Source organism: Ixodes scapularis, unplaced genomic scaffold (assembly GCF_016920785.2).
Source record: "Ixodes scapularis isolate PalLabHiFi unplaced genomic scaffold, ASM1692078v2 PGA_scaffold10__122_contigs__length_95168666, whole genome shotgun sequence".
NCBI classification, from domain to species: domain Eukaryota; kingdom Metazoa; phylum Arthropoda; class Arachnida; order Ixodida; family Ixodidae; genus Ixodes; species Ixodes scapularis.
In genome coordinates, this window is record NW_024609836.1 from 67966896 (window position 1) to 67993392 (window position 26497).

Genomic DNA, 26497 nt, shown 5'->3' on the forward strand with positions numbered 1-26497 from the left:
AAGAAAGCACCAGCGCATTTAAAATAAAGTGTGCCATCAGCACTCCGTGTTCCCAGGTGGTCTCCCTCCCAAGTACTGACGGAGCCCGATGCTGCTTGGCTTCGGTGATCGGACGAGAACCGGCGCATTCAGCGTGGTATGGCCGATGGCGATATGGAGGCTACCAAAAGGATATAGGTAGATTGCAACGAAAGCGCTTCGTTTGTCTGGCTTTCTCGTCCCATTCCCTAACGTTTATATTTTAATTAATTTAAAAAAAAAAGATAGAAAGAAAGCACCAGCGCATTTAAAATAAAGTGTGCCATCAGCACTCCGTGTTCCCAGGTGGTCTCCCTCCCAAGTACTGACGGAGCCCGATGCTGCTTGGCTTCGGTGATCGGACGAGAACCGGCGCATTCAGCGTGGTATGGCCGATGGCGATATGGAGGCTACCAAAAGGATATAGGTAGATTGCAACGAAAGCGCTTCGTTTGTCTGGCTTTCTCGTCCCATTCCCTAACGTTTATATTTTAATTAATTTAAAAAAAAAGATAGAAAGAAAGCACCAGCGCATTTAAAATAAAGTGTGCCATCAGCACTCCGTGTTCCCAGGTGGTCTCCCTCCCAAGTACTGACGGAGCCCGATGCTGCTTGGCTTCGGTGATCGGACGAGAACCGGCGCATTCAGCGTGGTATGGCCGATGGCGATATGGAGGCTACCAAAAGGATATAGGTAGATTGCAACGAAAGCGCTTCGTTTGTCTGGCTTTCTCGTCCCATTCCCTAACGTTTATATTTTAATTAATTTAAAAAAAAAGATAGAAAGAAAGCACCAGCGCATTTAAAATAAAGTGTGCCATCAGCACTCCGTGTTCCCAGGTGGTCTCCCTCCCAAGTACTGACGGAGCCCGATGCTGCTTGGCTTCGGTGATCGGACGAGAACCGGCGCATTCAGCGTGGTATGGCCGATGGCGATATGGAGGCTACCAAAAGGATATAGGTAGATTGCAACGAAAGCGCTTCGTTTGTCTGGCTTTCTCGTCCCATTCCCTAACGTTTATATTTTAATTAATTTAAAAAAAAAGATAGAAAGAAAGCACCAGCGCATTTAAAATAAAGTGTGCCATCAGCACTCCGTGTTCCCAGGTGGTCTCCCTCCCAAGTACTGACGGAGCCCGATGCTGCTTGGCTTCGGTGATCGGACGAGAACCGGCGCATTCAGCGTGGTATGGCCGATGGCGATATGGAGGCTACCAAAAGGATATAGGTAGATTGCAACGAAAGCGCTTCGTTTGTCTGGCTTTCTCGTCCCATTCCCTAACGTTTATATTTTAATTAATTTAAAAAAAAAAGATAGAAAGAAAGCACCAGCGCATTTAAAATAAAGTGTGCCATCAGCACTCCGTGTTCCCAGGTGGTCTCCCTCCCAAGTACTGACGGAGCCCGATGCTGCTTGGCTTCGGTGATCGGACGAGAACCGGCGCATTCAGCGTGGTATGGCCGATGGCGATATGGAGGCTACCAAAAGGATATAGGTAGATTGCAACGAAAGCGCTTCGTTTGTCTGGCTTTCTCGTCCCATTCCCTAACGTTTATATTTTAATTAATTTAAAAAAAAAGATAGAAAGAAAGCACCAGCGCATTTAAAATAAAGTGTGCCATCAGCACTCCGTGTTCCCAGGTGGTCTCCCTCCCAAGTACTGACGGAGCCCGATGCTGCTTAGCTTCGGTGATCGGACGAGAACCGGCGCATTCAGCGTGGTATGGCCGATGGCGATATGGAGGCTACCAAAAGGATATAGGTAGATTGCAACGAAAGCGCTTCGTTTGTCTGGCTTTCTCGTCCCATTCCCTAACGTTTATATTTTAATTAATTTAAAAAAAAAGATAGAAAGAAAGCACCAGCGCATTTAAAATAAAGTGTGCCATCAGCACTCCGTGTTCCCAGGTGGTCTCCCTCCCAAGTACTGACGGAGCCCGATGCTGCTTGGCTTCGGTGATCGGACGAGAACCGGCGCATTCAGCGTGGTATGGCCGATGGCGATATGGAGGCTACCAAAAGGATATAGGTAGATTGCAACGAAAGCGCTTCGTTTGTCTGGCTTTCTCGTCCCATTCCCTAACGTTTATATTTTAATTAATTTAAAAAAAAAAAGATAGAAAGAAAGCACCAGCGCATTTAAAATAAAGTGTGCCATCAGCACTCCGTGTTCCCAGGTGGTCTCCCTCCCAAGTACTGACGGAGCCCGATGCTGCTTGGCTTCGGTGATCGGACGAGAACCGGCGCATTCAGCGTGGTATGGCCGATGGCGATATGGAGGCTACCAAAAGGATATAGGTAGATTGCAACGAAAGCGCTTCGTTTGTCTGGCTTTCTCGTCCCATTCCCTAACGTTTATATTTTAATTAATTTAAAAAAAAAAGATAGAAAGAAAGCACCAGCGCATTTAAAATAAAGTGTGCCATCAGCACTCCGTGTTCCCAGGTGGTCTCCCTCCCAAGTACTGACGGAGCCCGATGCTGCTTAGCTTCGGTGATCGGACGAGAACCGGCGCATTCAGCGTGGTATGGCCGATGGCGATATGGAGGCTACCAAAAGGATATAGGTAGATTGCAACGAAAGCGCTTCGTTTGTCTGGCTTTCTCGTCCCATTCCCTAACGTTTATATTTTAATTATTTTAAAAAAAAAAGATAGAAAGAAAGCACCAGCGCATTTAAAATAAAGTGTGCCATCAGCACTCCGTGTTCCCAGGTGGTCTCCCTCCCAAGTACTGACGGAGCCCGATGCTGCTTGGCTTCGGTGATCGGACGAGAACCGGCGCATTCAGCGTGGTATGGCCGATGGCGATATGGAGGCTACCAAAAGGATATAGGTAGATTGCAACGAAAGCGCTTCGTTTGTCTGGCTTTCTCGTCCCATTCCCTAACGTTTATATTTTAATTAATTTAAAAAAAAAAGATAGAAAGAAAGCACCAGCGCATTTAAAATAAAGTGTGCCATCAGCACTCCGTGTTCCCAGGTGGTCTCCCTCCCAAGTACTGACGGAGCCCGATGCTGCTTAGCTTCGGTGATCGGACGAGAACCGGCGCATTCAGCGTGGTATGGCCGATGGCGATATGGAGGCTACCAAAAGGATATAGGTAGATTGCAACGAAAGCGCTTCGTTTGTCTGGCTTTCTCGTCCCATTCCCTAACGTTTATATTTTAATTAATTTAAAAAAAAAGATAGAAAGAAAGCACCAGCGCATTTAAAATAAAGTGTGCCATCAGCACTCCGTGTTCCCAGGTGGTCTCCCTCCCAAGTACTGACGGAGCCCGATGCTGCTTGGCTTCGGTGATCGGACGAGAACCGGCGCATTCAGCGTGGTATGGCCGATGGCGATATGGAGGCTACCAAAAGGATATAGGTAGATTGCAACGAAAGCGCTTCGTTTGTCTGGCTTTCTCGTCCCATTCCCTAACGTTTATATTTTAATTAATTTAAAAAAAAAAAGATAGAAAGAAAGCACCAGCGCATTTAAAATAAAGTGTGCCATCAGCACTCCGTGTTCCCAGGTGGTCTCCCTCCCAAGTACTGACGGAGCCCGATGCTGCTTAGCTTCGGTGATCGGACGAGAACCGGCGCATTCAGCGTGGTATGGCCGATTTTTTTTTTTTTTTAAACACAATTATTTACATATTATTTACAGATGATTTCCACTCGCAGGTGGTTTGCACAACAGTTGAACAGATAGACTTACAAAGCAGAACGAACTTGACCGTCACTGGCCCGAGCAAAAACAGAGGAAAGATACGTTATATGGGCATGGGAATGACGTATTTACAACACAACAGGGCGCCCCTGCGCAGCGCGCCCCTCACTCAGCTTCCCCGCACTGGTTCTCGCGAGGTAGCCGCCAAACCCCACCACGCTGAGGCCGGTGCCTACGGCGGATACCCCCGGCCTCCAGCTGTCCTTCCACGCACCGCCACTCGTCGGTCGCTGTGCTTGTCCCCCTGTCAATCAGTGATATCACCCAGTCCAGCTTGGCCACGAAGTAGTCCCAGGTTGGGCGTGCGTCTATGTGGCATTGCACCATCGCAGTGCGCGATTGCCAGATGGCGTGCAGTCCTAGTAGCACCAACACATAGGTCACCTCCGCCGTCTCCCTGCCGCCTAGAGCCAGATACTTGAGGTTAACCCACTCTACGTCGAAAGCCGTTCTTAGGTTGAAAATCGTCCTCATCTCGTCCCAGAACAGGTAGGCGTTCGAGCACTCGACGAGGACGTGTGGGATGGTCTCGGTGGCACCGCAGAGGTCGCAGTTGAGCGACCAGGGCACAAAAATCCCCCTCCGGTGCAGCCATGTTTTGACTGGAAGCACCTCCAGATGCATGCGCACAAAAAAGTCCTTGCTGGCCGCAGAGACAGGGAGACGGCGCACGAGCTTGAAAAGTCCTGCTGTGCCGTCGGGTACTGGCGGCGGCCTATACAAAGGTGATGGAAAGGTCACAGAAACTGTGTCCCAGTAGAGTTTTCTTTTGCCGACGGTCGCCAAATAGTCCCAGGAGAACCGAGCCAGGAAGAACTCGATGGAGGCCGCTATTTCGCTGTAAAAGCGCAATGCGGCTGCCTTCGCTGTGCGGCCACTGGTGGTCACCATCCATCTTCCCAGGTAAGGGAAGCCGAGGTGGTGTAGCGCACTCAGGAGAACGGGGTCCTTTGCGTCCCGGAAGAGGAGAAAACGATGTACATGTAGCTTGAGCACGATGTTTACCAGGCCAAGACCTCCGCCCTCCTGGTGTAGGAAGAGGTGCTCCCGCCGTGTCCGTTCCATGGATGATTTCCAGACAAAGACGGCCCAGCTTCTGTGTATCCTCTTGGCCGTCACTCCAGGGCAGCATACGGCCTGCGCCTTGTAGAGAACGGCTGGGTATATGACAGCGTTGCATACGTAGGCACGGTTGAAAAAGGAGAGATGTCTGCACTGCCAGGGTGAGAGCTTGGATGCTACCGAGTTGGCCGCCTTTTTCCATACTGTGGAGGAAGGTCCCTGTGGGTCAATAGGAACACCGAGATAGTTTCCGACTGACGTGGTCCAGCCAATCCCTGCGAAGAGCTTTGGCGTTGTTGCCCATCCCCCAAGCCACGCTCCCACCGACTTTTCCCTGTTTATCTCCGCGCCTGCTGCGACGGTGAAATTCTCCACATGCCGCAAGATGGTCTCCACCTGTCTCTTGGAAGAGCAAACGAAGGACACGTCATCCGCAAAGGCTAAAACGCGGACATTCTCGTTTCCTAGTTGTAGTCCCGTGATAGTTTGGTCTTCATTGATCGCGCGACATAGTGGCTCAAGCTGCAGCGCGAAGAGAATTGGCGAAAGGGGGCATCCCTGACGGACCGACCTCCCTATGCGGATGGGCGCTCCCCTGTCTCCGTTGATGAGTAGGCGTGTGCTGATGTCGCGGTAGCAGAGGGCTATCCACCCCCGCAGCTCCTCCCCCACACCGAAGTGTTTGAGTGCTGCATGGAGAAATTTATGAGACACCCTGTCAAACGCTTGACGCAGGTCCAGCTGAATCACAGCGAGAGGCTCGTGACCCACAGCGGTCGCCTCGCAGACGGAGCGCATGGCGTGCAGGTTCCGCGCTATCGATCGGCCACGGATCCCGTAGCTCTGATGGGGCCCTATGACGGATCTAAGCCCAGTGTCGAGTCGTCTTGCCAGTATCTTGGCTAGAATCTTGTAGTCACAGCAAAGTAGGCTGATCGGGCGGAAGTCAGTGACCTCAGCTATAGGACTTGTCTTTGACTTCTTCGGTATCAGTACAGTAAAACTTTCCCTCATGGACGGGGGGAGCAGCTTGCGTTTCTTTATGTCCTCGAACACCTGAACCAGGATTGGGCAGAGCGCATCCGAGAAGATCTTATAAAACTCTGCTCCAATGCCGTCCGGGCCGGGCGCCTTGTTGCGTGACAGTCTTTTTATAGCTTGCTTGACTTCTGACAGTCGAATTGGACAGTTCATAAGGTCACTTGCTTCTTCGGGCACGGTCGGCGACTCATGTAAAATTGACCCGAAGGCGGTCTCGTCCAGGTTTTCCTCTTGAAACAACCTCCCGAAAGCCTCCTCAAACGCGCCCGCAATTTCTTGCTGCGATGTTGCTACGCCCCTCTCGCCACGCACTTCCCTTAAAGGACACATGCAAAGGAAAAAAACATTTTCTTTAAACGGCTTAGATGGAAAAAGGACGCCATAAAACGATTTTACAACGAAGAAAAAAAATTTTTAGAGCTATATTTACGGCGCAAAACGAATTTGTAGTTGGCGCCCGCGGGCACCGCGGAAAAGTGGTCTGTATTTATCACGTGACTGGTCTTTATTTATCACGTGGTGCTTGCGCTCTTTCGGAAGCTTCCTATGGCCTCTAAAAGTAACTTATTCATCTTTGTTTGAAGTATAACAAAAAACCAAGACGAATAAGTAACTTTTAGAGCCCAAAGGAAACTCCTGAAAAAGCGCAAGCAGACGCGATAGGCCTGTGCGCCGGTCAGACGACGGCGGCGGCGCCCCGAAGCAGACGAACTTGTGCGGCGGCGGCGACGGCGGCGTGGAGAAACGCGTTGAAGCGGCGTTCGCACAACGCTCAGCGTGCGGCGGCGACGCAGCGCGGCGGCGCGCGGGCCTACCACGTGACCAGCGGCGGTTCCCGCGAGCGCCAACTACAAATTCGTATAGCGCCGTAAATATAGTTCTAAAAATTTTGTTTCTTCGTTGTAAAATCGTTTTATGACATCCTTTTTCCATCTAAGCTGTCTAAAAAAATTTTTTTTTTCCTTTGCATGTGTCCTTTAAGGTGTTTTCTCTCACCCTCTGTCTCTCATGTGTGCGGAAGATCTTGCAAGGCTGTATTTCCCCCTCAAGAGCCTGCACTCTGCTCCTGACTTGAGCTCCCCTGTAGCGCTCTTCGAGTATACCGAGCAGCTGTTCTTTGCAGTTCTTTATGTCGTCCGCAAACGTTCCAGGGTTTTGCTCCTCCTCCTCTAGAAGCATCCGCAGGGTCTTGGCCAGGTGGATTCGAGTCTCACGTGCCTCAGCAGCCCTGCGACGGCCAAACGCGCAGGCCGACTCCCGGAGATTTGCCTTAAAACTCTCCCAGGTGACCGCATCTACGCCGCTCTCGACCAGCCTCTCCAGAGCACACCTCGTTTTCCCGACGAACTCCTCGCTCTCCAGGACGCTGGCGTTCATCTTCCATGTTGTGTTGCGTCGCGCTCGCTCGGCCACCGGCGCGCCTGCTCGTAGAACTGTGGCGACGAAGCCGTGGTCCGAGAAGGGCACGATTTTCGCGTCATAGGATTGAACCCCGTCGCATAGCTCACTTGATACATATACTCTGTCCAGCCTGGCCTGGGATGCACCCTGCCATCTGGTAAAGCGCGGAGAGAAACTGTCGAGCACCTGAGTCACGTCCACAAGATCGAAGTCGCGCATAGCGTCGCGAAGCGTATTGGCGCCCACATCGATTCTGGGGACCGTTGATCCGCGCACTCGGTCGCGGCCATTCAGCACACAGTTGAAGTCTCCCCCGACGACGAGCGTCGCGGGGGTCTCGAGCTGTGTACGGAGTCCAATGAAAAAATCCTTTCGCTCTGATGGGTTGCTAGGAGCATACACGGATATTAGCCGCGTTAGTTCATTCCCGATCAAGACGTCAACCAGCGCGAAACGTCCATCGGCGCAGAGTTCAGGATGAGCAATCCGGATGCCGGTACTTTTCCTGATTAGGACGGCGGTGCCTCCGGCGCGGTTCAGGTCCGAGGTTAGCGTGTGTACACACCAAAAGATGTGCCCGAAGAATTGGACGAAACTCTTTGCCTTCTCTGCCGAGCAGATTTTCGTCTCCTGTAAAAAGATTATGTCTGCGTGCTCTTCGTTCAGAAGATCCATTAAAAACCGCTTCCTCTTTCGTGCTGTTACGCCTACACAGTTGAAAGTGGCTATTTTAATGTTGTTCATTAGGTTGGCTTATTTAGTTATAGAGACGTCTAGGGGACCAAGAGATAAGCGATGATAAGAGAAGCGGAAGGGAGAAGAAGGAAGAAAAGACCGTGAAGAGAGGAACGACGGCGAGGCCGCCCAAGGGGAAGGGAAAATTCTTCTCACCGACCGAGAAGGGGGCTAATCCTTCCCGTGCAGCGGCGGGTAGTCCAGGGATGACACATTCACTTCCCGGGGGCGCAGAGCTGGGATGGCCGCCTGCTCGTTCTTTCTAGTACGCGATTTGTGGCGCGTGACCTTGGTGGTGCCCTTGGCGACTTCCTCCTCGCTCGTCTGAGAAGACCGCACCGGAGCGGCTGCGTCCGCTGGCATGTCGCTCGGCGATGCTTGCCCCTCCGACGCGCTTTCGTTGTTGGAGTCGTTAGAGCCCCTTGCGCGTTTCCCTTGTTCCACGGTGCTCGACGCTTTAGGGTTGTCTACCTTTGCTGGAACCTGCGGCAGCGAAGTTGCGTTCTTGGAGGTGGACGCAACGTCCGTCACCTTGTCCTTTCCCTCGGGTCCTGGCTCCTCCTCGTTACCCCCCTCGGCCGGTGTTACCGCCTCCATCGAGTTGGCGGCAGGTTCGCTTTCACCCACCTCACCGTCGTCCAGAAGGTCGCTGTTTTGAAGCGTGTCCGCATGTCGCCTGGTTTTGGCGGCGTAGGTGGGCACACATTCAGACTCCAGGTGACCATAACCTCGGCAATGGCGGCACCAAGGCGCCGGCGATATGGAGGCTACCAAAAGGAAATAGGTAGATTGCAACGAAAGCGCTTTGCTTGTCTAGCTTTTCTCGTCCCATTCCCTACCGCTTATATTTTAGTTAATTAAAAAGAAAAAAAGAAAGCACCAGCGTATTTTAAAAAAAGTGTGCCATCAGCACTCCGTGTTCCCAGGTGGTCTCCCTCCCAAGTACTGACGAAGCCCGATGCTGCTTAGCTTCGGTGATCGGACGAGAACCGGCGTATTCAGCGTGGTATGGCCGATGGCGATATGGAGGCTACCAAAAGGAAATAGGTAGATTGCAACGAAAGCGCTTTGCTTGTCTAGCTTTTCTCGTCCCATTCCCTACCGCTTATATTTTAGTTAATTAAAAAGAAAAAAAGAAAGCACCAGCGTATTAAAAAAAAAAAAAAAGTGCCATCAGCACTCCGTGTTCCCAGGTGGTCTCCCTCCCAAGTACTGACGAAGCCCGATGCTGCTTAGCTTCGGTGATCGGACGAGAACCGGCGTATTCAGCGTGGTATGGCCGATGGCGATATGGAGGCTACCAAAAGGAAATAGGTAGATTGCAACGAAAGCGCTTTGCTTGTCTAGCTTTTCTCGTCCCATTCCCTACCGCTTATATTTTAGTTAATTAAAAAGAAAAAAAGAAAGCACCAGCGTATTTTAAAAAAAGTGTGCCATCAGCACTCCGTGTTCCCAGGTGGTCTCCCTCCCAAGTACTGACGAAGCCCGATGCTGCTTAGCTTCGGTGATCGGACGAGAACCGGCGTATTCAGCGTGGTATGGCCGATGGCGATATGGAGGCTACCAAAAGGAAATAGGTAGATTGCAACGAAAGCGCTTTGCTTGTCTAGCTTTTCTCGTCCCATTCCCTACCGCTTATATTTTAGTTAATTAAAAAGAAAAAAAGAAAGCACCAGCGTATTAAAAAAAAAAAAAAAGTGCCATCAGCACTCCGTGTTCCCAGGTGGTCTCCCTCCCAAGTACTGACGAAGCCCGATGCTGCTTAGCTTCGGTGATCGGACGAGAACCGGCGTATTCAGCGTGGTATGGCCGATGGCGATATGGAGGCTACCAAAAGGAAATAGGTAGATTGCAACGAAAGCGCTTTGCTTGTCTAGCTTTTCTCGTCCCATTCCCTACCGCTTATATTTTAGTTAATTAAAAAGAAAAAAAGAAAGCACCAGCGTATTTAAAAAAAAAAAAAAAAAGTGCCATCAGCACTCCGTGTTCCCAGGTGGTCTCCCTCCCAAGTACTGACGAAGCCCGATGCTGCTTAGCTTCGGTGATCGGACGAGAACCGGCGTATTCAGCGTGGTATGGCCGATTTTTTTTTTTTTTTTTTTCTTTATTACTTGATTTTGACAGGGACAATGCAATAACAAACACTTAAAATAAGAGGTTAAAAAAACATCAGCTCACCTGGCTGACACAAAAATGTTAAAATTCTTTGAGGTTAGCAAGCCCCTCAAGAAGTGGCAACCATTCAGGCCAAGGTTGTTGGGCCTTATACACTTCCTTCATAAAGCACATTTGCTCTGCAAAATACTTGTGCACAGGACGCAGATCGACGTCTGCATGACGCACGGCCATGCGACACCGCCACAAACTGTGAAGGCCCAGCAGCATGACCATGTCTAGAGGTACGCCCTCGTCCCCTTTAACAGGTAAAAAACGAATTCCATGCGGCGTAAGAGGCAGGTCCTTTTTGAGCGTTCTTTGCAGTACGTCCCAGAAAAACACTGCATCCCAGCAGTCTATAAAAACATGTTCGATTGTTTCCTGCTTTTTGCATAATATGCAGTTATCGGTCCACGCAATAGGCACTCCCTTTTCGGCTAGCCATGCTTTGACAGGTAAGGTTTGGCTGTGCAACTTGAAAAAAAACGTTTTGGTTGAGGCGGGAATGACCATTCTTTTTACACGTTTTAATACGTCCTGCCCTGGGCCTTCACTGAAAAACATACGATACAAAGGAGTGGGAAAAATTAAATCATTAATGTCGTTTGTCAACCGTTTCCGCGAGACACCGCACAAGTATTCCAAAGAAAAGCGTGTTGTTAAAAACTGATAAGCACCAACGACCTCTTTTAGATAGCCGCGTACAGGACCACTGATGTCTATGCCAGACGACACAATGAACTCAGGGAGAGTGCTGCGCAGCCTCGCTTGAATGACAGTGCATAAAAAAGGATCTTTCTGGTCTCGAAGAAAAAAAAATCTGTTAACCAGCTGTCTCACAAACAAATGGGAAAGTCCCAGACCGCCAACACTGACCCTTCGGAAAAGATTCGTTCGGCTCGTCCTCTCCCATACCGAGCTCCAAATAAAAACGGCAAATACACGATGAATGCGGTGAACGTTAATACGTGAACAATGCAACACCTGCAACACGTACCAAATCTTCGCAGCAAGAAATGTGTTACACACAGATGCACGCGCGAAAATTGATAAACCCTGGCCTCCCCACTTGTTCGCCTTCGCGCGCAAAGCCTCAGTCTCATCGCGCCAGTATTCGTCAGTGTTGCGATAGTGATTCAATGGTACCCCAAGATACCGAGACGGCGAATCCGCCCACGTAATGCGTTCATAAACAGTCGGCGTGCAAGGCCAATCGCCGTGCCAAAGACCCACACACTTTTCAAAGTTAACAGAACTGCACGTATGGTCGCAAAACGTTTCTGTTAACTCTACGGCTTTCTTTACACTGTTTTTGTCGCTACAAAAAATTGCCACGTCATCCGCATATGACAAGATGCGGACTTCAACAGTTTGTAACTTAAAACCTTGAATACAACTACTATGAATAACGCTTAAACAAAACGGTTCGAGAAAAATACAAAAAAGCAAGGGCGAAATCGGACAGCCTTGTCTCACGGAAGAAAGGAGAGGAACGCGTTCAGTCACACATTTGTTCACCACAAGTCGAGTGGCGCAATTTTTGTACGCCATACGTATACCATCACACAAAACTGCCCCTACATTTACATGATCTAAAATAGCAAAAAGGACTTGATGGGACACCCGGTCAAAGGCCTTTTCCAGGTCGACTTGTAACATTGCCACTCTTTTTTCCATAGTGTCGCAACATTCCAAAATACTTCGTGCAACGTGCACGTTCGTTACAATACTCCTTCCCTTTATACCACACGTCTGGTGCGGGCCGACGATAATGCTAATGACACTTTGTAATCGTTCCGCTAACACTTTCATGAAAATCTTGTAGTCTACATTGGTCAGTGTGATAGGGCGGTAAGAACCAACGGAACGGAGTTTCAAGCGGTCTTCAGTTTTGGGAATAAAAATTGTGTGTGTGCACAAAAACGACGGGGGCAAAACATTAAGAGTATACGCTTCGGTAAACACACAGTGCAAAAACGGGGCAAGCTGATCTTTGAAAGCTTTGTAAAATTCTGCTCCTAAACCATCAGGGCCGGGTGACTTTCCCGGTTTTAAGTTGTCGATGGCTTTTTCTACTTCCCACAACATTATAGGTTGTTCTAACTTTTCTTTTAGTTCGTCTGCCAGCTTCGGCATTAACGGCAAATAAGAACTCCGAAACCCGTTCTTTTTAGGCTCACGATAGCTGAACAATTCTTTATAGTACTCAACAAACGCGCGTTGTATGTTCACGTTATCGCTCGTCAGAACCCCCTGATACGAAATTTCCGTGATTTCATTTTGACTCGCATACTTTCTTTCAGCGCCTATCGCCCTTTTCGTGGGTAGCTCCCCAAGCGATAACCGGTTCCATCGCGCTCGCAGCATAGCCCCCTTGTATTCTTCAGTATCGAGAATTTCGAGGCGCTTTTTGATACTGATAATTTCATCCGAAAAAGAACCTGGCGATAGGCATTCTTCCAGCATCAACCTTTGAAGCAGGCTGTTTAACTCGCGCGTTTCTTTCTTTTCGTTATGCTTCATTAAGCTGGAGCGCTCGATGGAAGTCAATTTTATTTCCTGTTTAAACAGTTCCCATTTTACTCCAAATCCTTGCCCTTTTGCGCTCGCTGAATCTTCAAGATTTTTCCGGACTGCTTGTACAAAAACCTCGTCTTCAAGGAGTTTGCAATTAAATTTCCACAAGTCCCACGTGAACTTTTTAGGCGTATCTTTAGAGGAACAAACTAAAAAAGAAACAAGGCAATGATCACTGAACGACACGTGATCAACGGCATATTGCTTGCACGCTCTTACAAGGTCGAGTGAGACATACGCTCTATCCAAGCGGGCATGACTTGCACCTTGGAAATGCGTGTACTTTAAACCCCTACCGCGGGACGCGCAGTGGGCAATGTCTTCTAAATCGCACCGCTGAAGCATGTCGCACAAAAACACGGTGCTCGCGTCCCGAAACCTTACACTATTTGACCTATCCTGCGGCGCGCACACACAATTAAAATCGCCCAATAATATAACTAATCGATCAGTTTGAACGTACTTTTCAATAAACTCGAAAAAAAATAATCGTTCCTCCGTCTTAATAGGGGCATAGATGCACACCACACGAAATTTGTAGTTGGAAATAATAAAATCGCACAAGACAAAGCGCCCCGAATCACAACTAATGACTTGTTCGACGGTCCCGATAGATTTCTTTAGAAATAAAAGACAACCCCCCGACGTCCCCCTAGCGTGGCTGACGCACACGTCATACCTCGCTTCAAAAAGCCGTACCATGTTCTCCGTCTGGGCCTCGCCTTCCATTTTCGTCTCCTGAACCGCGACGATATCCAGGTCATTCTCGATAAACAAGCGGTTTACCTGGTATTGGCGACGCCTGGCACAAAAGCCGCGCACGTTTAACGTGCCCACCCGTAAAGATCGTTCAAGGTTCATGAACGGTTGGAAGGGAGGCTAGACGGAGAACAAGGTAGGCTCGCAAAAAAAGCGCTTGTGCAAGAAAAAGCCAATGGAAACAAAAATACGGTTGACACTTGCATTGACGTTTAGGCCCGAAAAGACTCACAGGGAGTCCTTCCTGCGACGATCGTCCGGCGGGACACGCGGCTTCGCCACGACACGACACTTCTTGATTCCTGGCACAGGCAACCCGCTGGCGGCCATTCCGCCGGTTGCAGCTGGTGCTGGCGCAGGGTCCCTCGGTCGCTTGAGAGTGGAGTCCATGTCTGTGTCCTGGCACTCTTCCACTCCGGCCTCGCTGTTTTGCACACCGGGATGGCCGGGCTTCGTTGCCGATGGACCGCATCCGGATATTGCTGGCTCATGGGGCAGGCGCTCCTTAGTGTCGTCGCTGGGCGTGACTTGCGCTTCGGATTTCTCCTCGGGGTTGCGCACGAAGGACGCTGCGTCAGGGTTGCCGTCGTCGTTGGGCGGGGGCGTACCACTAGGCTCCGTCGATGGCAGGGTGACGGGCGATGACCCTCCGACGGCTTCCTCTGCCTCCGCGTCGTCCATGACGTAGTCGGTGTTGTCCTCCGACTTGCGGTCACGGGCGATAGACGCGTAGGTTTTGACGCAGTCTTCTGCTGCGTGGCCGTACCGGTGGCAGTCCGTACAGCGAGGGACGCGGCAATCTCGCCGGATGTGGCCCGTACGCCTGCACCTAAGGCACAGTGGGGCCCGTCCTGGCACAACGACGAGGACCTTGCAGCCTTCTAGGCGAATTTCGTGGGGGAGGCTGTCGACGGTACAACCGTCCTTGAGAGTCAGGCGTACCGTTCGGGTGTTTGACTCGACCGCCTCGAAACCCTTTTCCCTGAAGAGGTCTCGCGTTACGTCAGTCACTTTGCCGTACCGTTCCATCTCCTTTTTTACGTGACAGCTCGGCACGTCATAGGGCACCCGGTGCAGCTTGAGCCTGACTTCCACGTTGGCAGGGTCCATTACGAGGCACCGCCCCCCTTTTACGGTTAGTTCTTTAGCGTCCACTAACCTCTGCTTTGCTGCAAGCGAAGCCAGCCGTAGCATCCAGACATGGTTCATCTGGTGCGGTCCCGCCGACACCAGATCTTTCAGCACTTGCAGCCGCAGCAGTTCGTCGCGGAAGTCTTGAATCCGGTATGGCCGGCCCTTTACGTCACAGTGCAGAATCACACAGTTCATGGCGATGTATCCATTCGGCAGGGGAGGCAAAATAATTTTGTACTCGTCAGGGTTTCCAGTGGCAGAATTAGCAGAAGTACCACGGCCAGACGCGGCCGCTGTCACCGCTCCTACGGAGCTCATGATACACACGTCCGTTCGCTTCGGCTGCCGGAAGTGGAATCAGCGTGGTATGGCCGATGGCGATATGGAGGCTACCAAAAGGAAATAGGTAGATTGCAACGAAAGCGCTTTGCTTGTCTAGCTTTTCTCGTCCCATCCCCTACCGCTTATATTTTAGTTAATTAAAAAGAAAAAAAGAAAGCACCAGCGTATTTAAAAAAAAAAAAAAAAAGTGCCATCAGCACTCCGTGTTCCCAGGTGGTCTCCCTCCCAAGTACTGACGAAGCCCGATGCTGCTTAGCTTCGGTGATCGGACGAGAACCGGCGTATTCAACATGGTATGGCCTTTTTTTTCTTTTTTTTTTCTTTATTCAGCGTTTTAAAACAATAAAAACGACTACCCAGCACTTGTAGGCAGACGTACAATTAAAATTCTTTCATTTTCATCACATCATCAAATAGGTTTGCCCATTCCGGCAAACTCTCACTGTATTCATAGACACTCTTCACCTGGGTTACCAGTTCAATCAAAAATGCTCTTGCCCCTTTCGGTGGGTGCTCGGCATGTCTAACCGACATGCGAGATTTCCAGAGACTGAATATTGCTAGCAGCATAAAAAGATCATAGGGAACATTATCTTCACATTCAACAGCCAGAAAACGTATATTATAGGATGTTATGACAAATTCTTTCTTCAAAGTCCTCTTGAGAACATCCCATAGAAAAACAGCGTCCCAGCAGTACAAAAAGGAGTGCTCTACTGTCTCCGGGACTTTACATAGTGGGCAGTTAACGCCCCCAGGAACAGGCAAACCTCTTTCCCAAAGCCAGGTTTTTACCGGCAGCGTTTCAGAATGTAGGCGAAAGAAAAAAGATTTTGCGGATGGAGGTATTCTCATCTTCTTAACTCGACATAACACATCATTTCCAGGTCCGTTTTCATATAGTGAACGATAAACAGGTACAGGAAAAACACTTTCTAGTAGGTGTCGGTACAGGGTCCGCCTTTTAACGGTGGCCAAGTATTCCAAAGAGTACCGTACACTCAAAAAACGAAAGGCGGCAACTACTTCCTTAACAAACCCAACCATCTTTGCTGGGGAACCGATAACGGACGATACAAAAAATTCTGGCAAATGACTGGTAAGTTTCGTTTGAAACATGACTTGTAATAATGGGTGTCTCTGGTCTCTCATAAAAATAAAACGCGATACTAACTGCCTAAGAAACAAATGAGACAGCCCAAGACCGCCTTTGAGCGGACGAAGAAAAAGGTTATCTCGTCGCATCGGTTCTCCAGCACATTGCCAAATGAACAGCGCAAAAACTCTATGCATTTTTTGAATATTGCAGCGCGCACAGTATAGCACTTGCAAAACGTACCAAAGCTTCGCGGTTAAAAAAATATTACAAGCAGAAGCCCTGGTGAAAATAGACATGTTACGACCCCTCCATTTCCTCGTGCGTTCCTTCAAATCCTCTATCACACCTTCCCAGTAAGGCGAACTCTTTTCCATGTGATCCAGAGGAGCTCCCAGGTATCTACCCGGGGAACATGTCCAATGAATCCCTTCAAAAAAAACCGGCGCATCGCCCCCCTGCCCGTACCATATCCCGAGACATTTATTTTTGTTAATACTAGCACCTGTAGCATCACAGAAACTTTTGCACAAATCTAAAACTTTTGAAATGCTAGTCTTGTCCTGACAGAAAAAAGCAACATCATCAGCATATGCCAGTACTTTCACTTCCACGTTCCCCATTGTGTACCCCTCAACGTGCTCGCTTCTGATAACACTTAGACAGAGCGGCTCAAGGTAGAGACAAAATAATAAAGAAGACATGGGACACCCCTGTCGCACAGAAGATAGGACATTAATCTTTTCTGACAAGGAATTGTTAATGACAAGACGCGTCGTACAACCTGAGTACGCCATCTTGACTCCTTCAAAAACAATGTTACCTACAATGGCTTTATTTAGAACCTCCCACAGCACCCGGTGGCATACTCTGTCAAACGCCTTTTCCAGGTCAATTTGAATCATCGCTACCTGGCTTCCCTCTGCTCGAGAGTTTTCGAGAATAGTCCTCGCGACATGAATGTTCGTTTGAATTGCCCTCCCTTTAATTCCACAGGTCTGATGGTCCCCAACTAACTGGCATATAACGTGCTGAAGTCGTCTCGCCAACACCTTCGCAAAGATCTTATAGTCTACGTTGCTCAACGCAATAGGACGATAGCTCGATACCTTACGTCTCTGAGCTTCGTCTTTAGACTTGGGGATCAGTATCGTGTGCGATTGTAGGAACGAGGGCGGAAGCGCTTGACGTCGATAAGCCTCACGGATTACTTCGAAAAGGAAGACCGACAACTGGTCTCTGAAATGCTGATAGAATTCAGCGCAGAGGCCGTCTGGACCTGGCGTTTTATGAGCAGCGAGGCTCTCAATGGCTCGGTCAATCTCCGACTTTGTGATGGGTTGTTCCATCCAGTCCTTTGTTTCTGTGGATAGCTCAGGTGCTATCTGGAGAAGACCTTTCAAGGCGGCTGTTTCTTTCGGCTCACCTTTGTCTCCAAAGAGGTTCGTGTAATGTGCAACAAATGCTGTTTGAATGCCGTCTTTGTCATTGCAGATGACGCCTTCATGGTCCAAAACGGTTATCTCTTTGGCCAGCGCAAAGCATCTTTCATCCGCCAGTGCTCGCTTTGTGGGCTGTTCGCCGAGCAAAAACTTTTCCGCCCTCGCCCGCACAACCGCACCACGATACCGATTATTTTGAAAAAGTTGCAATTCACGCTTAACTACCTTTATCTCTTCAGCGTATCTACCAGGGCACTCGCTATCGTCTTTGAGAAGCGCGAGCAAGTACTGCTGCAAACCATTTTCTTCTTTCTTTGATACGTAGTTGGCGATGGACGACTTTTCTATAGCTAACAGTTTAACCTCCTCTTTAAATAATTCCCACTTCTCAGTGAAACTTAAGTATTTATTTTCGCCTAATTTATCTAAAATATTAATTACTCCATCAGTAAAGCTTTTATCCTTGAGGAGGTTGACATTAAATTTCCAGAGACCCCAGCTAAATTTTCGTGACGATTTACTTTTTTTTTCCAACCGTTACGCCTACGAGACAGTGATCGCTGAAAAACACAGGTTTGACAGAGTATGCCACTGTAATAGGGCCTAATTCCGCGGACACATATATGCGATCTAATCGTGCATGCGATGACTGCTGAAAGTGTGTGAAACGAAGTTCCTCACGTTCGACGTGCATATCCGCAACGTCGGTCAACAAATACTCATCCAAAATATCTCTTAACAAGGTACTACTACTATCGCTAGGCGATTTCGCTGATGCCCTATCTCGGACATTACATACACAATTAAAATCTCCTAAAAAAATCATATATTTTTCGCAATTAATATATTCTGTTATCTGACGAAAAAAAAGCTCTCTCTCACAGTTTCTGTTTGGGGCGTAAATACACAATACACGCCACTGCAAACCCCCCAGCAAAAAGTCACAGAAAATCAGGCGACCCCCACTATCTGTAGTGACCTTAAGGTCAGTAAGCGCAATACGCTTCGAAAGAAACAAAAAACATCCCGCGGATGTACCGACAGCATGGCTGACACACACTTCGTACGCGCTTAAAAATGGTCTTAATGCGAGTGCAATTTGATCGTCCTCGTGCATTTTTGTTTCTTGGACGGCAAGGATATCGATGTTTTCCTCGTTTAAAAGCCTTTGCACCTGGTATTGTTTTTTTCTAGAGTTAAACCCTCGCACATTTAATGTGGCGCAACGAAAAGGTTGGTAACGTTCAGGTGTCATTTAAGAAAAAAGGCCTTTAAACGATCTTTTGCCAAAAGGAAAGGTTCACCCGTTTAAACCAGTTTTATAACTAAGCACATACGAAAGGGCCTGAGTGTCATTCACTCACAACGAGTCCTTGCGCTGGCGACCATCCGCGGGGATGCGGGGCTTGGGCGGTGCTCTTCGGTGCTTTTTGGGTCCCATGTGGTGCCAGGGCAGTTCGCCCCCGCCTTCGTCTTCGGGAGCGGTCTCGGCGAGAGCATCGTCCAGCTGCCGCTTGCCAGCCAGGATGGCTTCGGCATCCATGGCTTCCGTTGTTCTGCTGTCGTCTTCCTGGGGCTGCTGGTCGTCCCCGGCGTTGGCCCCGGACGTTACCGGACTCTCCGTCGTCCGGGAGGAGGGCTGGGTGGTGCTAGCCGCATTTCTCCCAGACTCAGCGGTCGACGCTAGTGGTAGGCGTTGCACTCGGGTGGATGCCTCGACCTGAGTGGCCGGGCGGACGTCCGGGCTCGTGTCCTTGGGATCTCCGGTGGGGGGTGTGATTCCTCCGGCCGCGTCTTCCGCCTCCGCCTCGTCCATTTGCAGGTCGCTCGTATCGTCGTCCACCCGTTTTTGCGCTATGGTAGCGTAAGTGCGGACGCAGTCTGCACTCTCGTGGCCAAACCGGTGGCACTCCGTGCACCGGGGGACGTGGCAGTCTCTCCTGATGTGCCCCTTGCGTCGACAGCGGAGGCACAGAGGAGCTCGTCCGGGAACTAGCACGAGGACTTTGCACCCCTCGAGACGAATCTCATGAGGGATGTCATCCACCGTGACGCCGTCTTTTAGGGTCATCTGGACGACCCTCGTGTTGGTCTCGACGCCCTCGAAGCCCCTCTCGCGGAAGTGTTCCCGGCTGACGTCCGAGACCTTCCCGTAGCGCTCGAGTTCTCGACGTACCTGGCAACTGGACACGTCGTAAGGGACCCAGTGAAGCCGCAACTTGACCTCGGTGTTGGCGGGGTCAAGGACCAGGCACCGCTCACCTTTCACTCGCAGCTCCTTGGCGTCGAGTAGGCACTGCTTCGCTGCCAACGTGTGCATGCGAAGCATCCACACGTGGTTCATCTGGTGGGCACCCGCCGACGCCAACTCAGGAAGCACCTTCAAACGCAGAAGTTCCTCTCGAAAATCTTGAATGCGATACGGCCGGTTGCGGACGTCGCAATGTAAAAAAACAGAATTTTTAGCGATGTATCCGTTGGGCAGGGGTGGCAAAATAATCTTATAGTCAGCGGAGCCTTCAACATCAGATAAGCCACGGCCAGATACGGCCGCTGATACCGCTCCTTGGGAGCTCGTCATCGTGCGTCCGAACACTTCGGTGGTCGGCCACCCACTATTCAGCATGGTATGGCCGATGGCGAAATGGAGGCTACCAAAAGGAAATAGGCAGATTGCAACGAAAGCGCTTTGCTTGTCTGGCTTTTCTCGTCCCACTCCCTATATTTTAATTATTTAAAAAGAAAGAAAGCACCAGAGTATTTAAAAACAAAATGTGCCATCAGCACTCCGTGTTCCCAGGTGGTCTCCCTCCCAAGTACTGACGGAGCCCGATGCTGCTTAGCTTCGGTGATCGGACGAGAACCGGCGCATTCAGCGTGGTATGGCCGATGGCGAAATGGAGGCTACCAAAAGGAAATAGGCAGATTGCAACGAAAGCGCTTTGCTTGTCTGGCTTTTCTCGTCCCACTCCCTATATTTTAATTATTTAAAAAGAAAGAAAGCACCAGAGTATTTAAAAACAAAATGTGCCATCAGCACTCCGTGTTCCCAGGTGGTCTCCCTCCCAAGTACTGACGGAGCCCGATGCTGCTTAGCTTCGGTGATCGGACGAGAACCGGTGTATTCAGCATGGTATGGCCGATTTTTTTTTTTTTTTTTTTTCTTTATTGCAACTGGAACAGCACATGTCAGTTCAAATTAAAAAAGCGCTGCAAGTCTTCTGCAGGGCACGTTAAAAGGCTCTCATTTCTAAAAGAGATTTACAAAGACCTAGCCACCCGGGCTTAGGCTCGCGCGTAGAAAAAACACTCTCAACTTGCTTTACTAGTGAGAAAAAATAGAAGCGTACTTCTTTGACATTGGGGTCGGCATGCCTTACTGCCATGCGCGAGCGCCAAATACTACAAAGGCCCAAAAGAAAAAACATGTCAAAAGGCACACAGTCGTCATTCGTCACGTCCAAGAAACGAATACCTGATGGGGTGACTCGCAGCTCTTTCTTTAGCGTGCGCTGAAGCACATCCCAGAAAAAGACCGCATCCATGCAAAAAATGAAAACATGCTCAATAGTTTCAGGTTGCTTGCATAAAAGGCAATCGACCGTCCACGGGACATCAATACCCTTTTCCCTTAGCCACACCTTGACCGGCAACGTATTAGTGTAGCTTAAAAAAAAACGTTTTCACTGAATGTGGTACGCACATACGCTTCACTCGATTTAACACATCGTGGCCGCCATTACAGAAAAGTGTTCGATACATTGGTGTCGGGAACAAACTGACCACCAAATCGCGCGCGAGCGCTTTCTTGCTCACTAGAGACAAGTACTCCAAAGAAAAACGTGCAGACAAAAAGCGAACTGATTCAACAACCTCCTTTTGAAATCCCACGAGTCTTGTTGGCTCGACGCCGCAAGAGGAAACAAGAAAGGATGGCAAATGAGGAGACAGTTTTGTCTGGATGAAGGTGCGGATGAACGGTTGCTCCTGGTCTCGCAGAAAAAAGAAACGCGATACTAGCTGTTTAACAAACAAATGGGACAGCCCAAGCCCCCCGTGGCGTACCCGGTGAAAAAGATTGTCCCTCCTCATGGGTTCCCAGTTAGACCCCCAGATGAACAAAGCAAAAACACGGTGAAACTTCTGAACGTTAACACGTGCACAATGTATGGCTTGCAAAACATACCACATCTTTGAAATCAGAAAAATATTGCAAACTGCCGCCCTCGCAAAGATGGACAGATCACGGTGCTTCCAACGAGAAGCACGGCTGTCCAGATCGGCGGCGACCCCCGACCAAAAAGTTTTGCTGCTGCGGTAGCAATTTAGAGGTACGCCCAGGTATGCGCAGGGCACGCGGTCCCAGCTAACGCCTTCGTACTCCGAAGGCGTTGTGGCCCAGCATGGTATGGCCGATGGCGATATCGAGGCTACCAAAAGGAAATAGGCAGATTGCAACGAAAGCGCTTTGCTTGTCTGGCTTTTCTCGTCCCACTCCCTATATTTTAATTATTTAAAAAGAAAGAAAGCACCAGAGTATTTAAAAACAAAATGTGCCATCAGCACTCCGTGTTCCCAGGTGGTCTCCCTCCCAAGTACTGACGGAGCCCGATGCTGCTTAGCTTCGGTGATCGGACGAGAACCGGTGTATTCAGCATGGTATGGCCGATGGCGATATCGAGGCTACCAAAAGGAAATAGGCAGATTGCAACGAAAGCGCTTTGCTTGTCTGGCTTTTCTCGTCCCACTCCCTATATTTTAATTATTTAAAAAGAAAGAAAGCACCAGAGTATTTAAAAACAAAATGTGCCATCAGCACTCCGTGTTCCCAGGTGGTCTCCCTCCCAAGTACTGACGGAGCCCGATGCTGCTTAGCTTCGGTGATCGGACGAGAACCGGTGTATTCAGCATGGTATGGCCGATGGCGATATCGAGGCTACCAAAAGGAAATAGGCAGATTGCAACGAAAGCGCTTTGCTTGTCTGGCTTTTCTCGTCCCACTCCCTATATTTTAATTATTTAAAAAGAAAGAAAGCACCAGAGTATTTAAAAACAAAATGTGCCATCAGCACTCCGTGTTCCCAGGTGGTCTCCCTCCCAAGTACTGACGGAGCCCGATGCTGCTTAGCTTCGGTGATCGGACGAGAACCGGTGTATTCAGCATGGTATGGCCGATGGCGATATCGAGGCTACCAAAAGGAAATAGGCAGATTGCAACGAAAGCGCTTTGCTTGTCTGGCTTTTCTCGTCCCACTCCCTATATTTTAATTATTTAAAAAGAAAGAAAGCACCAGAGTATTTAAAAACAAAATGTGCCATCAGCACTCCGTGTTCCCAGGTGGTCTCCCTCCCAAGTACTGACGGAGCCCGATGCTGCTTAGCTTCGGTGATCGGACGAGAACCGGCGCATTCAGCGTGGTATGGCCGATGGCGATATCGAGGCTACCAAAAGGAAATAGGCAGATTGCAACGAAAGCGCTTTGCTTGTCTGGCTTTTCTCGTCCCACTCCCTATATTTTAATTATTTAAAAAGAAAGAAAGCACCAGAGTATTTAAAAACAAAATGTGCCATCAGCACTCCGTGTTCCCAGGTGGTCTCCCTCCCAAGTACTGACGGAGCCCGATGCTGCTTAGCTTCGGTGATCGGACGAGAACCGGTGTATTCAGCATGGTATGGCCGATGGCGATATCGAGGCTACCAAAAGGAAATAGGCAGATTGCAACGAAAGCGCTTTGCTTGTCTGGCTTTTCTCGTCCCACTCCCTATATTTTAATTATTTAAAAAGAAAGAAAGCACCAGAGTATTTAAAAACAAAATGTGCCATCAGCACTCCGTGTTCCCAGGTGGTCTCCCTCCCAAGTACTGACGGAGCCCGATGCTGCTTAGCTTCGGTGATCGGACGAGAACCGGTGTATTCAGCATGGTATGGCCGATGGCGATATCGAGGCTACCAAAAGGAAATAGGCAGATTGCAACGAAAGCGCTTTGCTTGTCTGGCTTTTCTCGTCCCACTCCCTATATTTTAATTATTTAAAAAGAAAGAAAGCACCAGAGTATTTAAAAACAAAATGTGCCATCAGCACTCCGTGTTCCCAGGTGGTCTCCCTCCCAAGTACTGACGGAGCCCGATGCTGCTTAGCTTCGGTGATCGGACGAGAACCGGCGTATTCAGCATGGTATGGCCGATGGCGATATCGAGGCTACCAAAAGGAAATAGGCAGATTGCAACGAAAGCGCTTTGCTTGTCTGGCTTTTCTCGTCCCACTCCCTATATTTTAATTATTTAAAAAGAAAGAAAGCACCAGAGTATTTAAAAACAAAATGTGCCATCAGCACTCCGTGTTCCCAGGTGGTCTCCCTCCCAAGTACTGACGGAGCCCGATGCTGCTTAGCTTCGGTGATCGGGCGAGAACCGGCGTATTCAGCATGGTATGGCCGATGGCGATATCGAGGCTACCAAAAGGAAATAGGCAGATTGCAACGAAAGCGCTTTGCTTGTCTGGCTTTTCTCGTCCCACTCCCTATATTTTAATTATTTAAAAAGAAAGAAAGCACCAGAGTATTTAAAAACAAAATGTGCCATCAGCACTCCGTGTTCCCAGGTGGTCTCCCTCCCAAGTACTGACGGAGCCCGATGCTGCTTAGCTTCGGTGATCGGACGAGAACCGGTGTATTCAGCATGGTATGGCCGATGGCGATATCGAGGCTACCAAAAGGAAATAGGCAGATTGCAACGAAAGCGCTTTGCTTGTCTGGCTTTTCTCGTCCCACTCCCTATATTTTAATTATTTAAAAAGAAAGAAAGCACCAGAGTATTTAAAAACAAAATGTGCCATCAGCACTCCGTGTTCCCAGGTGGTCTCCCTCCCAAGTACTGACGGAGCCCGATGCTGCTTAGCTTCGGTGATCGGACGAGAACCGGCGTATTCAGCGTGGTATGGCCGATGGCGATATCGAGGCTACCAAAAGGAAATAGGCAGATTGCAACGAAAGCGCTTTGCTTGTCTGGCTTTTCTCGTCCCACTCCCTATATTTTAATTATTTAAAAAGAAAGAAAGCACCAGAGTATTTAAAAACAAAATGTGCCATCAGCACTCCGTGTTCCCAGGTGGTCTCCCTCCCAAGTACTGACGGAGCCCGATGCTGCTTAGCTTCGGTGATCGGACGAGAACCGGTGTATTCAGCATGGTATGGCCGATGGCGATATCGAGGCTACCAAAAGGAAATAGGCAGATTGCAACGAAAGCGCTTTGCTTGTCTGGCTTTTCTCGTCCCACTCCCTATATTTTAATTATTTAAAAAGAAAGAAAGCACCAGAGTATTTAAAAACAAAATGTGCCATCAGCACTCCGTGTTCCCAGGTGGTCTCCCTCCCAAGTACTGACGGAGCCCGATGCTGCTTAGCTTCGGTGATCGGGCGAGAACCGGCGTATTCAGCATGGTATGGCCGATGGCGATATCGAGGCTACCAAAAGGAAATAGGCAGATTGCAACGAAAGCGCTTTGCTTGTCTGGCTTTTCTCGTCCCACTCCCTATATTTTAATTATTTAAAAAGAAAGAAAGCACCAGAGTATTTAAAAACAAAATGTGCCATCAGCACTCCGTGTTCCCAGGTGGTCTCCCTCCCAAGTACTGACGGAGCCCGATGCTGCTTAGCTTCGGTGATCGGACGAGAACCGGTGTATTCAGCATGGTATGGCCGATGGCGATATCGAGGCTACCAAAAGGAAATAGGCAGATTGCAACGAAAGCGCTTTGCTTGTCTGGCTTTTCTCGTCCCACTCCCTATATTTTAATTATTTAAAAAGAAAGAAAGCACCAGAGTATTTAAAAACAAAATGTGCCATCAGCACTCCGTGTTCCCAGGTGGTCTCCCTCCCAAGTACTGACGGAGCCCGATGCTGCTTAGCTTCGGTGATCGGACGAGAACCGGTGTATTCAGCATGGTATGGCCGATGGCGATATCGAGGCTACCAAAAGGAAATAGGCAGATTGCAACGAAAGCGCTTTGCTTGTCTGGCTTTTCTCGTCCCACTCCCTATATTTTAATTATTTAAAAAGAAAGAAAGCACCAGAGTATTTAAAAACAAAATGTGCCATCAGCACTCCGTGTTCCCAGGTGGTCTCCCTCCCAAGTACTGACGGAGCCCGATGCTGCTTAGCTTCGGTGATCGGGCGAGAACCGGCGTATTCAGCATGGTATGGCCGATGGCGATATCGAGGCTACCAAAAGGAAATAGGCAGATTGCAACGAAAGCGCTTTGCTTGTCTGGCTTTTCTCGTCCCACTCCCTATATTTTAATTATTTAAAAAGAAAGAAAGCACCAGAGTATTTAAAAACAAAATGTGCCATCAGCACTCCGTGTTCCCAGGTGGTCTCCCTCCCAAGTACTGACGGAGCCCGATGCTGCTTAGCTTCGGTGATCGGACGAGAACCGGTGTATTCAGCATGGTATGGCCGATGGCGATATCGAGGCTACCAAAAGGAAATAGGCAGATTGCAACGAAAGCGCTTTGCTTGTCTGGCTTTTCTCGTCCCACTCCCTATATTTTAATTATTTAAAAAGAAAGAAAGCACCAGAGTATTTAAAAACAAAATGTGCCATCAGCACTCCGTGTTCCCAGGTGGTCTCCCTCCCAAGTACTGACGGAGCCCGATGCTGCTTAGCTTCGGTGATCGGGCGAGAACCGGCGTATTCAGCATGGTATGGCCGATGGCGATATCGAGGCTACCAAAAGGAAATAGGCAGATTGCAACGAAAGCGCTTTGCTTGTCTGGCTTTTCTCGTCCCACTCCCTATATTTTAATTATTTAAAAAGAAAGAAAGCACCAGAGTATTTAAAAACAAAATGTGCCATCAGCACTCCGTGTTCCCAGGTGGTCTCCCTCCCAAGTACTGACGGAGCCCGATGCTGCTTAGCTTCGGTGATCGGACGAGAACCGGTGTATTCAGCATGGTATGGCCGATGGCGATATCGAGGCTACCAAAAGGAAATAGGCAGATTGCAACGAAAG

General features: G+C 49.2%; 1 protein-coding gene, 26 non-coding genes and 14 pseudogenes across 27 annotated transcripts in view; all 41 read right to left on the reverse strand.

Annotated features, from left to right (window-relative positions):
- The window catches only part of LOC8033383 (tRNA (adenine(58)-N(1))-methyltransferase catalytic subunit TRMT61A), a 98895-nt gene that overhangs the window by 56405 nt on the left and 15993 nt on the right, over positions 1-26497 (reverse strand). The window lies entirely within an intron of this gene.
- On the reverse strand, positions 32-150 carry LOC121834914 (annotated as a pseudogene).
- On the reverse strand, positions 300-418 carry LOC121834915 (annotated as a pseudogene).
- LOC121834916 lies at positions 567-685 on the reverse strand (annotated as a pseudogene).
- On the reverse strand, positions 834-952 carry LOC121834917 (annotated as a pseudogene).
- Positions 1101-1219, reverse strand: LOC121834918 (annotated as a pseudogene).
- LOC121834919 lies at positions 1369-1487 on the reverse strand (annotated as a pseudogene).
- Positions 1636-1754, reverse strand: LOC121834897. The gene has a single exon (XR_006077374.1). It is a non-coding gene; the product is annotated as a 5S ribosomal RNA (ribosomal RNA).
- Positions 1903-2021, reverse strand: LOC121834920 (annotated as a pseudogene).
- LOC121834921 lies at positions 2172-2290 on the reverse strand (annotated as a pseudogene).
- On the reverse strand, positions 2440-2558 carry LOC121834899. Its single transcript, XR_006077376.1, has one exon. It is a non-coding gene; the product is annotated as a 5S ribosomal RNA (ribosomal RNA).
- On the reverse strand, positions 2708-2826 carry LOC121834922 (annotated as a pseudogene).
- LOC121834900 lies at positions 2976-3094 on the reverse strand. Its single transcript, XR_006077377.1, has one exon. It is a non-coding gene; the product is annotated as a 5S ribosomal RNA (ribosomal RNA).
- On the reverse strand, positions 3243-3361 carry LOC121834923 (annotated as a pseudogene).
- LOC121834941 lies at positions 3512-3630 on the reverse strand (annotated as a pseudogene).
- LOC120844997 lies at positions 8874-8992 on the reverse strand. Its single transcript, XR_006077379.1, has one exon. It is a non-coding gene; the product is annotated as a 5S ribosomal RNA (ribosomal RNA).
- LOC120844996 lies at positions 9141-9259 on the reverse strand. Its single transcript, XR_006077380.1, has one exon. It is a non-coding gene; the product is annotated as a 5S ribosomal RNA (ribosomal RNA).
- LOC120844995 lies at positions 9404-9522 on the reverse strand. Its single transcript, XR_006077381.1, has one exon. It is a non-coding gene; the product is annotated as a 5S ribosomal RNA (ribosomal RNA).
- LOC120844953 lies at positions 9671-9789 on the reverse strand. The gene has a single exon (XR_005716515.2). It is a non-coding gene; the product is annotated as a 5S ribosomal RNA (ribosomal RNA).
- LOC121834942 lies at positions 9941-10059 on the reverse strand (annotated as a pseudogene).
- LOC121834944 lies at positions 15130-15248 on the reverse strand (annotated as a pseudogene).
- On the reverse strand, positions 20255-20373 carry LOC120845066. The gene has a single exon (XR_005716563.2). It is a non-coding gene; the product is annotated as a 5S ribosomal RNA (ribosomal RNA).
- LOC121834928 lies at positions 20508-20626 on the reverse strand (annotated as a pseudogene).
- LOC121834888 lies at positions 22034-22152 on the reverse strand. The gene has a single exon (XR_006077366.1). It is a non-coding gene; the product is annotated as a 5S ribosomal RNA (ribosomal RNA).
- Positions 22287-22405, reverse strand: LOC121834924. The gene has a single exon (XR_006077393.1). It is a non-coding gene; the product is annotated as a 5S ribosomal RNA (ribosomal RNA).
- On the reverse strand, positions 22540-22658 carry LOC121834937. Its single transcript, XR_006077400.1, has one exon. It is a non-coding gene; the product is annotated as a 5S ribosomal RNA (ribosomal RNA).
- On the reverse strand, positions 22793-22911 carry LOC121834901. The gene has a single exon (XR_006077378.1). It is a non-coding gene; the product is annotated as a 5S ribosomal RNA (ribosomal RNA).
- Positions 23046-23164, reverse strand: LOC121834947. The gene has a single exon (XR_006077404.1). It is a non-coding gene; the product is annotated as a 5S ribosomal RNA (ribosomal RNA).
- On the reverse strand, positions 23299-23417 carry LOC121834952. The gene has a single exon (XR_006077408.1). It is a non-coding gene; the product is annotated as a 5S ribosomal RNA (ribosomal RNA).
- LOC121834938 lies at positions 23552-23670 on the reverse strand. Its single transcript, XR_006077401.1, has one exon. It is a non-coding gene; the product is annotated as a 5S ribosomal RNA (ribosomal RNA).
- LOC121834906 lies at positions 23805-23923 on the reverse strand. The gene has a single exon (XR_006077387.1). It is a non-coding gene; the product is annotated as a 5S ribosomal RNA (ribosomal RNA).
- LOC121834889 lies at positions 24058-24176 on the reverse strand. Its single transcript, XR_006077367.1, has one exon. It is a non-coding gene; the product is annotated as a 5S ribosomal RNA (ribosomal RNA).
- On the reverse strand, positions 24311-24429 carry LOC121834903. The gene has a single exon (XR_006077383.1). It is a non-coding gene; the product is annotated as a 5S ribosomal RNA (ribosomal RNA).
- LOC121834890 lies at positions 24564-24682 on the reverse strand. Its single transcript, XR_006077368.1, has one exon. It is a non-coding gene; the product is annotated as a 5S ribosomal RNA (ribosomal RNA).
- On the reverse strand, positions 24817-24935 carry LOC121834907. The gene has a single exon (XR_006077388.1). It is a non-coding gene; the product is annotated as a 5S ribosomal RNA (ribosomal RNA).
- Positions 25070-25188, reverse strand: LOC121834892. The gene has a single exon (XR_006077369.1). It is a non-coding gene; the product is annotated as a 5S ribosomal RNA (ribosomal RNA).
- Positions 25323-25441, reverse strand: LOC121834898. The gene has a single exon (XR_006077375.1). It is a non-coding gene; the product is annotated as a 5S ribosomal RNA (ribosomal RNA).
- Positions 25576-25694, reverse strand: LOC121834909. Its single transcript, XR_006077390.1, has one exon. It is a non-coding gene; the product is annotated as a 5S ribosomal RNA (ribosomal RNA).
- On the reverse strand, positions 25829-25947 carry LOC121834902. Its single transcript, XR_006077382.1, has one exon. It is a non-coding gene; the product is annotated as a 5S ribosomal RNA (ribosomal RNA).
- Positions 26082-26200, reverse strand: LOC121834910. The gene has a single exon (XR_006077391.1). It is a non-coding gene; the product is annotated as a 5S ribosomal RNA (ribosomal RNA).
- Positions 26335-26453, reverse strand: LOC121834904. The gene has a single exon (XR_006077384.1). It is a non-coding gene; the product is annotated as a 5S ribosomal RNA (ribosomal RNA).